The sequence below is a fragment of the Quercus robur genome, chromosome 5 (assembly GCF_932294415.1).
Source record: "Quercus robur chromosome 5, dhQueRobu3.1, whole genome shotgun sequence".
In the NCBI taxonomy this organism is placed as follows: domain Eukaryota; kingdom Viridiplantae; phylum Streptophyta; class Magnoliopsida; order Fagales; family Fagaceae; genus Quercus; species Quercus robur.
In genome coordinates, this window is record NC_065538.1 from 49,006,261 (window position 1) to 49,018,259 (window position 11,999).

The 11,999-nt window shown below is 34.7% G+C and overlaps 1 long non-coding RNA gene across 1 annotated transcript; it reads left to right on the forward strand.

Moving 5' to 3' along the window:
- Positions 1–320: 320 nt before the first annotated feature.
- On the forward strand, positions 321–590 carry LOC126729097 (uncharacterized). The gene is made up of 2 exons (XR_007656499.1): positions 321–371; positions 465–590. It is a non-coding gene; the product is annotated as an uncharacterized LOC126729097 (long non-coding RNA).
- The last annotated feature ends 11,409 nt before the right edge of the window (positions 591–11,999 follow it).

The following is an 11,999-nucleotide window of genomic DNA, read 5'->3' on the forward strand; positions in this document are numbered from 1 at the left end:
TCAAAATGGCCATCAGAATTGGAGAGATAGTTACTCGTTTCCAACATTGGCATATTTTTCTCTTGAAAAAGAAAAATAGAGGATAAGGTGCATATGTTAGTATTCAATAAAACTGAAGAAATAAGAAAGCTAAATAACATCAACCTAATAAGCAATCTCATTGGTAACAAGTTAAACTGCTAGTTTGCTGCTTAATTTGAAGATAGCAATATCTGCTTCAAAAAACAAAAACAAAAACAAAAGGTAGCACAATCAGCTAGGGTCCAAAGAGAATATTTATTAAAATGGGATTAAGACTTTAAACTACTATACACAATTGGATAGGATAAAATATAAGTTTGAACTTTTGGAGACTGCTCGCATTCTAATTGGTGAGTTATTTATCTTTTTATGCAAATTGTAAGTGTGATGTTTATTTTACATTTGGATTGCATGTTTAATCCCCTTTCATTGAACTTTCACAGGATTGCTGATACAAATATTTACAATTGGAACAACAATTTCTCTTATCAGGAACATGTCTCCTCCCAAAAGGGCCTCTTAACCGTTTCTTACCTAGAACAAACTCTCCATGTCAACGGCTAAAATAATTTTTCATTTTACTTTTTTTATTATTAGCCTGTTGAGCCCCATAATTAGAATGAATATTTCATTTCATAGCTTATGCTCAAGGTACTAGCATAGTCAACTTAGGGGTGTCCACGCAAACCGAAGACCCGTCGGAACTGACCTGTCATGGTCAAGCTGACACCTCCGACGGGTCGGCGACGGGTCTCAAGCCATTAGAACCGACTCTGGCGGGTCGAGTGGCGAGTTTCATCCTCAAAAACCTGAGCCACTCGACCCGCCTGACAAAAACTCAAAGAACGATGAAAATCCCATAGATCTGGCGACAATCTGACGCTTCTCAGCTCTGATCCGGCCACATTTGGGCTTCCTTCACTCAGATCAGCTCAAATCCGGCCAAGATTTAGTTTCTTCCTTACTTAGATATGCTTAATTCTGGCGAATCCAACCCAGATCTACTAAAACTCGACCAAAAATCTGGTAAGCCCGACTCCAACTCGGCCAAATCTTGGCCAAATTTTCATAGATTCAAAGGAATCTCGCCCAACTCTCATTAGATTTGGCCAGATCTAACAAGATCCGGCCAGATTTCGACCAAAAACTAGCGAATTGGAAAACTCGAAACTGACCGATTTACACTTGAAAACCGATACGACCCGACCCAGTTGATCTGAAACTTCCGACGGGTCAGTTGCGGGTCAAAATCTTCCCCACCCGATAATGTCGGGTCGAGTCGGGGTTGGGCACAAACCTGACCTGTGAACACCCCTAAGTCAACTAATCTGAATCCTATTGGTAGGTAATGGGATAAACCCTTAATAAGTAAGGTCATACACTTGTGTGGGAATAGTAGTAGGTTTAAGTACCCTAGGCCATGGGCCAAGTGTAGCTCCTATCTTGATAACGGGCTAAAACATCTTAAATTGTCCAGCGGACCAATTCCTCTTCATTGTGTTTATCCTTGATTCCATTTTGTTTTTGGCCTAAGAGCTTAATGGAAAATGGTAGTGGTGGCAGTATAGCCATCAAGGTCAAGTTAAAGCACTTTGTTGTTCAGGATTACTATATTAGGGACTCTGTCAACAGTTCAATTTAAGATATATTTAATGCTTTATTATTCAAAATCCTAAAAGCATTATGCACCTAGGGGGAATATGACAGTGATTGCAATTGCAAGCAACCAACCTTGGTTTCACCTTGTTGCAAGGTATGGTACTTGTTACCTAGAGATCTCAATATGAATACAAGTTAAATACAAGTTAAATGTTGAAAAGCTCTTTGATAGTAATAATCATGATGATGCTAGGACTATTTTACTTAACTAATGAAGTTGGAATATTTTGGGACCAAGAGCAGAGCTAGCCAGGAAACAAAAATGTATATGTTTCAGGTTCAGGATGTAATAATGACTTTAGCTCCATTGTATTGGTTAACATATTTTAGGGACCTCCTGTTATATTTACTAGTGACGTGTGTGTAGCCCTAATAGATTCTAGGAAAAGGTTTCAATTATGCCACCATTGTATTGTCAAAGTCTATTTATTAGCAACTACATTGCACCATAAGAACATGGCACCAATTGGCACTATCCTAGCAATTTGTAATTGGCACATTATTATCAACAATTGGCGTTATCCTTGCAAGCTATTAACTTAATCTATCATCAATTTACAAAAATCTCCCATCTCTTTTCAAATTTTATTTGAACTTTACTCTCCCACGAGTTCCTTGCACCATTGGAATTATGCAATCATTCCAAATTCACCATTAATAAATAATAGAGTGAAGAGAAATTCATGGTAAAATGGTGGGATACATTCAAAATTGCTAGAGTAGTCAATTGTATTCAACAACCACCAACTTCCCAAGCGAACAATCTCAAATTTTGATTCAAAGATCAAATATTCAATCAGAATTTTACCAAACATTCTCCAAGAAAGTGGTAAAGTAAAAACCGAAGGGTGCCCTCTCTCAGCTTAGTGGAGAAAATGACAAAACAATAACCAAGAAAGTTCAAGTGCAGCACCTAGAAACTGAACCCCCGACTAGGCTATAGATTCACATTCACAACATCCAATTTACTATTACTGACTGATTGACTATTAGCAATTCAATCAATCAAAACGTGGCCTAAAGATCAAAACTTTGTAAAAAGGCAAAGTAACTAATAAATAAAAAGGACTAAACTTGCACTCTATCAAATCAAATGAACTAAAATCCAGCAAATGAAAAGAAACCCATTAACAAGAACTGAAATTCGAACAAAACAGGATAGAAAATAATGATTCTCTTTTTTTTTTTTTTTTTTTTTTTTTTTTTTTTTGCTTCTGGTTTTTGAGCTTAGGCTAATTTAGCTTCTCTTTCATGTGTGTCCCAGTTCCCAACTACCATTCATTTCAAGTTTCAAGGAGTATTTTCATGGGTGGGAGAGGAGTGAAATTAGGGAAGAAGGTGAAATGGGTTTATGGAAGGAAGAGTACACCAGAGGGAACCCGATCTTCGTTGGTGTCAGACTAGGTTGTCTTCCTCATGGATTTCTCGTCTAAGCTCTTTGCCAGTTTCGAACTAAATTGTCTTCCTTGTGGATTTCTCTGGTGGGCGTGGACTTCTCTTCTCGAAGACACGGGTGTTAGGGTGAAAAAAAAAAAAAAAAAAAAAAAAAAAAAAAAAAAAAAAGCGACCTTTAAATACTTTCAACTGAGCTACAGTAGTCGGACCCAAAAATAATCAGCTCGCGTTTTTCAATTATTTGCTACAGTGTTTTCTGTTTTCAACAAAATCAGTGATATCCAAACGAACCCTAAATATGTGTTTTCTCTTACTTGGTTTTGCTATTTGGTTCATTCCTTCACTAAGACAAGGGTTCCTTCATTTTTAAAATCTGCATTTCTCTCTTTGCTTCTAAAATAGGTTCATTAAGATTATGTTGAATTGTGCAATGTGAAATATAGGGTTCTGTCAAGATGATGAGTATGCATGTATGACCTGTGGGTGCATGCACATGCTTAACACTTACATACGCAACATTATGCCATGCCTACACACCCCTAGCACCAAAATATTGCAAACCCTAGATCTAGGGCATCTAGCGTAAAAAATGCATGATGTCTTTGTCACCTGTTTGCTTCTTTAAAATCTTCTTATACTCCTTTTAATGCATGAATTAGATGGGAACCAAATTACTAATTGAAAGTGGCCTCTGGATCCATTAGATAAGGATAACTATTAGGTGCCTAATTTTGAACTCAAAAGTCTGATTAAGTTGGACATTCGTATAGGGTCAAAAGCAATTCTTGGACCTAAACCTAGTGGTGATGGTGAATCCATTCTCCCCCTAAACCCTGAGTTATTGGTGTATTTATGGATCTAACTATCTAAGTGTAGGACAGATCTACACTGGGTTGCTTTAAAAAAGATCCATTCAAATGGAAAACGTGATGACATTCATGAGTCACCCCTTAGAGCACTCACAGTGGGGAGTTTGGGGACTTCACCGCGGAAATAGAGTTATACTTGGACATACCATTAGGTCACTATCAAATAAGGTTTCACTAAAGGAGCCCAAAATAGCACACATAGGCACACGAAACAAATTGTATATCCCGATAGTGTTGGCCAAAACCATGGACTCCACTTGAGGCATCAAGTTACAAACCCTTAACGCTATTGTTGGAGGATTTTAATATTAAATAATTAAAATGAATAAATGTTATAACATAAATGTAAAGATGTGGGAGTGAATATGGAAGATAAGGAGTTAGTGAAAATGTTTAATCCCACATTGAAAAGGAGAGAGACTATTTTATTATTTTTAATTGTGGTGATTAATGGGCTAACATGAATTGTTTCAGATATTGGGTTAGATACGTGTGCAAGTGGAGGTATCAAAGAAGGGTGTTCTTTCTGGTGGAGCTTTGGGCTTGAGCACTTTGTGCAGAAGTTGTTCTAGCGATACAACACTTGTTGGGCTGTTGTATCCTGGGGGAAACAAGTCAGAGAAGGTTTGCACCGGTTACAAAACAAGAATCCATCAAAAGTTCCTACCGGTGAGATCAGTGAGGAAGAATATAGTCTCCATCAAGAAAAAATAGATAAGTATACAAAAGATGAATATAATTGTTGCTCTTATCTTTTGAATTGTCTTGTCGATCATTTTTATGATTATTATGATACAACTTATAATTCTGCTAAGAAAATTTGGAAAGCTTTACAAAGCAAGTATGATACCGAGGAGGCGGGTGCAAAGAAGTATGCTACTAGTAGATTTTTCCGTTACCAAATGGTGGATAGAAAATCGGTGGTGGATCAAGCACAAGACTTTCAAATGATCATGGCAGAATTGAGATCTGAAGGCATAAAGATTGGAGACAATTTGATGGTAGCTGGCATAATTGATAAAGAAAAAACTGTTATGCTTGGTGACTCTAGCAAATCCAAGGTTCTTGAGAGTGGTAAGGTTGAATTGAAATTCACTTCTAGACGCGTGCTAACATTGAAAGATGTTCTTTACACTCCATCCATGAGGAAGAATTAGATGTCAAGTTTTTTGCTTAACAAGGCTGGCTTCAAGCAAACTAAGGAATTTGATAATTATGTAATCACTAAAAAGGGATTATTTGTGGGCAAGGGTTATGCTTGTGATGGAATGTTTAAATTGAATGTTGAGAATAATAAAGCATATACCAGTTTAGTTTATATGCTTTCTTCTATTAATTTTTGGCATGCTCGTTTATGTCATATAAATAGTAGATATGTGGGAATCATGAGTAGTTTAGGATTAATTCCAAGACTGTCAAAAGATTTTGAAAAATGTGAAACTTGTAGTCAAGCTAAGATTACAAAAAAGCCTCGTAAAAGTGTTGTAAGAAATACCAAATTGCTTGAGTTAATTCACTCCGATTTATGTGAATTTGAGGGAATTTTAACTCTTGGAGGAAATAAATATATTATCAATTTTATTGATGATTTCTCAAAATATACAACTATTTATTTGTTGAAAAATAAAAGTGATGCTTTTGAAAAATTTCAAGATTTTTTAAAAGAAGTTAAAAATCAAATCGGTAGAAAAATAAAAAGAATAAGAAGTGATAGAGGTCGTGAGAATGAATCAAGTGCATTCAACTCATTTGTTCAGTCTTTGAAAATTATCCATGAAACTACTGCACCATATTCACCTGCTTCTAATGGTGTGGCTGAAAGAAAAAATAAACTTTAATTGAGTTAACAAATACCATGTTAATTGAATCTGGTGAACCTTTACATTTTTGGAGTGAAGCTATTTTAACTACATGTCATGTTTTGAATAGGATGCCACATAAAAAGTCACACACCACACCTTTTGAGATGTGGAAAGAAAATAAGCCAAATTTGGGATATTTGAGAGTACGGGGTTGTCTTGCTTATGTAAGGCTTACTGACCCTAAAATGCCTAAATTAGGTATAAAAGCTACTACCTGTACTTTTCTTGGTTATGCGATTAATAGTGCAGCCTATAGATTTTTTGATCTTGAAAACAAAATAATTTTTGAATCTGGTGATGCAATTTTTCACGAAGAAAAATTTCCTTTTAAATTGAAAAATAGTGGGGGTGAAGAAAATATTTTGTCACAACCTAGTTCTTCTACTTCACATTTACAAAATCAAGAAAATTTTGAAATGGAACCTAGAAGGAGTAAAAGAGCTAGAGTTGAAAAGGATTTTGGTCCTGATTATTATGTTTTTAACATTGAGGAAAATCCCCAAAATTTAAAAGAGGCTTTAACATCACCTGATGCTATATTTTGGAAAGAGGCTGTAAATGATGAGATGGAATCTCTAATTTCTAACAGAACTTGAAAATTAGTAGATATTCCATCGGCTTGTAAGACCATAGGTTGTAAATGGGTCCTTAGAAAAAAGTTGAAACCGGATGGATCAATAAATAAGTTTAAAGCTAGACTTGTTGCAAAAGGCTTTAAACAAACAGCTGATCTTGATTTCTTTGATACATTTTCTCCGGTAACAAGAATTACATCTATTAGATTGTTAATTGCTATTGCTGCAATTTTTGATTTGAAAATTCATCAAATAGATGTAAAAACTGCTTTTTTAAATGGGGACCTAGAGGAAGAGATTTATATGGATCAACCTGAAGGCTTTGTAAAGCCTGGACAAGAAAGCAAAGTATGTAAGCTAATTAAATCCCTATATGGCTTAAAACAAGCACCTAAGCAATGGCATGAAAAGTTTGATTCCTGCATGATTGAGAATGGTTATAAATCAAATGAATGTGATAAATGTATTTATTCTAAATCATGGAATAATATACATGTTATTATTAGCCTCTATGTGGATGATATGTTGATTTTTGGCTTAAATATGCATGTTATAAATGAGACAAAAAATATGCTTAAAAGCCATTTTGATATGAAAGATCTTGGTCAGGCTAATTTTATTTTGGGCATGAAAATTACAAAAGCATGTGATGGAATATATCTTGATCAATCACATTATGCTGAGAAAATATTGAGAAAATATAATTTTCATGATCACAAAAGTGTAGCTACTCCTTTTGATTCTAGTAGGGGTGTGCAGAAAACCCACCGACCCACCAAACCCGACCCAACCCGACCCGACCCACCGGGTTGGGTCAGTTTTTAAGGCTTGGTGGGTTGGGTTGGGTTACCAAAAAAATTATTATAGTGGGTCGGGTTGGGTTTGGGTCATAAAATTACAAACCCGCCAAACCCAACCCGACCCACCCATATTTAATATATATTTAAAATATATTTTATATTTAATAATTTTTTTTAAAAAAAAATCAATTGTAGGGCACTTATATATATATATATATACATATATATTTAAATATATATTATATATTTAATAATTTGCATTTTCTCAATTCCTTCTAGTAATACTAATTTTATATATATATATATAATATATTATATAATTAATAAATTTTTTTAAATAACCAATTTTTCCTATCCTATATAAAAGCCAATTAGTTCACACAAATTCTAATAAATTACTATTGTTGTTTAGTCATTAGTGTTGAGCCTTCAAGGAGTTACATTGATACTAATCTTTAGGATTTTTTAATATATTAATATTTATATTTTTTTTCTACTCAATTTAATAATAAATAAAAAATTGTCAAACCCATGGGTTCAACCTGACCCAACCCGACCCACGTGAGTTGGGTTGGGTTGGGTTGAATTTATGTGATGGGTTGGGTTGGGTTGAATTTTTTTTGACCCACCATGGTGGGTTAGGTCAAAAAATTCCCTCAACCCGACCCAATCCGACCCATGCACACCCCTAGATTCTAGTGTTCATTTATTTCCTGTGAATAATGATGATGAGATTTTTAATCAAAAGGATTATGCTAGTATCATTGGTAGTTTGCGTTATGCTACTGATTGTACTAGACTTGACATTGCATATGCAGTAGGAGTGCTTAGCAGATTTACTAGCATGCCTAGTAAAGATCATTGGCTAGCTATTGAGAGAGTCATGAGATATTTAATTGGTAGCAAAAAGTTATGGCTTATTTTATAAAAAGTACCCTGCTGTGATTGAAGCTTTTAGTGATGCCGATTGGAATACTTTATCAGATGATTCTCTCTCTACCACTAGTTATATTTTTACCTTAGGTAGTGGTGCTATTTGTTGGAAATCTAAAAAGCAAACAATAATTACTAATTCAATAATGGAAGTTGAATTAATAGCATTAGCTTCAACCAGTGAAGAGGCAAATTGGCTTAGAGATTTGTTTTATGAAGTTCCACTTTGGGAAAAGCCAATTCCACCTATATTAATTCATTGTGATAGCATTGCCGCAATTGGTAAAGTTAAAAACCGTTACTACAACAGTAAATCTAGACCTATAAGAAGAAAGCACAGTACCGTGTGATCTTATTTAAGTAGTGGCATCATAATTGTGGATTATATTAAATCTAATGACAATCTTGTAGATCCATTTACCAAGGCTTTGGCAAAAGATAGGGTCTGGAATATATCGAGGGGGATGGGACTAAAGTCCATAGAATCATGAGCCATGTATAAGGATACCCAACCCAAGGACCAGAGATCCTAAGAATTGGGTTCAATGGGAAAAACGAATCATACGATGGTTGTAAGATATGCACAATTTATTTATTTTTAATTATTTATTTTGTAAATAATTTTTTAATTGTTCATCCCATGATGTAAGTGCATTTATCCTGTAATGTGGAGAGGTTGAGTAAAAAACTCTTAATGAAATTTGTAGCTCGTATGAGTGGGGTGTCAGAATTACAGGAGCACCCTTGACAAAATTTCACCTATATAAGTGTGGGGGTGGGGCCGTTCCCTATGAGATTTGGACTTAATCTCAAATACACTCATGAAACCGGGATCAGCACACGGCCATAAAGTGCTAGCTATAAAAGCTTATGTCAACACCCGGGCTGTTATGTGTAAGCAGTGACGCTTAATTTCCCTAAAGCAGTCCTAGTTCAAGTCGAAGACCACTACGACTCTGGAGTTAAGATTGCTGTTTTACTAAGTGAAGGTTCAATGCAGAGCACATCTTCATGATGCATAGTGACCCATATTTGCCTGGTAATCTCTCTTTAACTAAAATTTAATATTAAAATGAGTGGGGGATTGTTGGAGCATTTTAATATTAAATAGTTAAAATGAATAAATGTAAAGATGTAGGAGTAAATCTGGAAGATAAGGAATTAGTGAAAATGTTTAATCCCACATTGAAAAGGAGAGAGACTATTTTATTCTTTTTAATTGTGGTGATTAATGTGCTAACATGAATTGTCTCAGATATTGAGCTAGATACGTGCGCAATGGGAAGATGAAGAGTGATGGTATCAAAAATGAAAATGAATCAGCCTTTTGGATCCTCCTAGTTAACAGCCCATTCAGAATAATCACCATATCCGTTGGTGAGTAAATGGCCCGAATTAATACCCCATTTTTATTATGGAAATGAAAAGCCATTAACCTACTTAATGGACTATCCATTTGGGCCTTTTCATTCTTTAGAAACTCCTTATCTCACCATTAATTGAGTAACTCCAGCTCATCAGATTAATATCCAACAATTAATCTTGTAACACCCACTACATCAAAATAATGGACCTAATTAATCAAAATAAATTGGGTATTAATTTCGTGAGACCCATTGAGCCTATAAATAGACTCATTCATACACAATCCAAGTTACTGCAATATACAATATACACACAAAAAATAGAGAGGTTCTTGGCAAAGAAGGCTGTTCTTTCTAGTGGAGCTTTGGGTTTGAACACTTTGTGCAGAGGTTGTTCTAGCCATACGACATTTGTTGGGCTGTTGTATCCTGTGGGAGACAAGTCAGAAAAGGTCTGCACCAGTTACAAAATTTAGCCAACCAAGGGCTTGAATCTCCTTAAAGAGAGTGAGTGCCACGACTCAGTCCAAATAGTGTTGCGTAATTTTTCTCATTGAATTAATACTATTCAGAAGTACTATTCAGTTTTTCATTGTGTTATTTCCATTATTATTGTGTTTGCACCAACAACTATCAATTTACACAATTCATGTTCAAGCCTATAGTGGGATTTGGTGTATTTACATTATTAGCTTTGACGACTAGCATGGATCAACTTGATTCATGTTGGGATGAAGTAATGGGTGTCCTAAGTTGTGGGCAACTTTACGAAGGAGGATGAAGTGGAAACCCTATATTGGACCAACGAATGTATAGTGATTTTAGAAATGTGGTCTATATAGGGTGATCCATTTTAATTTGAATGTGTTTAGTTTGTATTATTGAGTCCATCAGAAGAAATAAATGGATCGAAAAGAAAAATGAAAAAACCAAATGCACAAAATAATAATAATAATAATGATAATGATCCTTAAGATAAAAATATTCCCTAGTGGAATTGGGAAACAAGCAATCTATTATTCTGAGTTTGGGCCTAAATAAATCTTTTTATTTTTTTATTTTCAAAAAGAAAGCACTGATCACGAATAAGGCATGGACTTTATAAAAGTCAACCTATTCCAAACCTTAGAAAGTTTTTATAAATTCTGCTGCACTTAAGATACGGGTAGGCCATTAGTAGAGCCCAATAAGATAAAAAGAGTAGAGCTTGAGTTGAGTCCATGGAACGTCATCTTAAGCCCATAATGAGAGAATGCAAAGAAGATAGATATGCAAATGGATCGGGCCCCAGAAAAAAAGAAAAGAAAAGTATAAAGGGAAGGATTCAAAGGGGGAAAGGAAAGACTGCTGTAATTGGGTTTGGAAAAAAAGGAATGTTAATGCTAAAAATTAAAAAGAAAAAAATATTTTTAAAAATTTAAGCTGTTGGACTTAAACTAGACACGTTCTCCTTAGCATATCCATGTCTAATATATGTACTAAATATCCAAACATGGGCCCAAATAAAAGGAAAAAAGAAAAAGATGAAAAAAGAGAGAAAGGAAATAACAATTACACAAATTTGAATATATTAATAAGCACATTTCTAATAGATAACAAAATGAAAAAGAGAAAGGGGAAAAAAAAAACATAAAAATAAATCTCTAGATAACAAGATAAAAACGTAAAAAGCCAAAACCTAGGCCACCTCATCTTCTGGCCTTGCACCTTGTTTTGTGTATAATTTTAAAGTAGAAAAAAAAATATGAAAACATTTTCAATGTGAGAGATTTATTTTATTTATTTATAGAAATATGAGAGAATTATTGATCACTAATTACCTCATATTTTGCAAGCATAGAGAGTGGAGGGAGACAAAAAAATTGAAGAGGAGACATGCATTCACCAATTCTCTTATGGCCTGTTTGGAAATTTAGAAAGGGAGGAGAGTAGAGGGAAGGAAAGTAGTGGGGAGAAGAGTAGAGGGGAATGGTTCCCCTCCACATTATTTGGATGTTTTTAAAATTAGTAAGGGAGAAGGGAGTAATTAGCCTTTCTCCTTATTTGGATGTTTTAAAAATTAGGATGGAGAGGAAATGAAATGATTAAAATAGACAAATTAACCCCTATTTGAAAATGAACTTGTAACATTGGTCTATTATTAATTTAGAAAGGATAAATTGAGAAATTTATCTAGTCAATAATTTATCTACTCTACTTTCCCTCCAAATCTCTTCAATTTGAGGAATTAAAAATGAGGGGTTAGAGGTGGTTGAAACCCCTCCAAACTCCTCCCTCTCTTTCCTTAAAAAACTTCCAAACAAAATAATTAAATTACTCTCCCTCCTTCTACTCTACTCCCCCTCTTTTTTTTAAACTTCCAAACAGGCCATTAGTGTTCTCTACTTATAACTCTTATGGCTTGTTTGGAAGTTTAAAAAATGAGGGAGAGTAGAGTAGAGAGAGGGAGAGTAATTCAATTACCTTGTTTGGAAGTTTTTTAAGAAAGGAGGGGGAGGAGTTTGGAGGGGTTTGAACCACC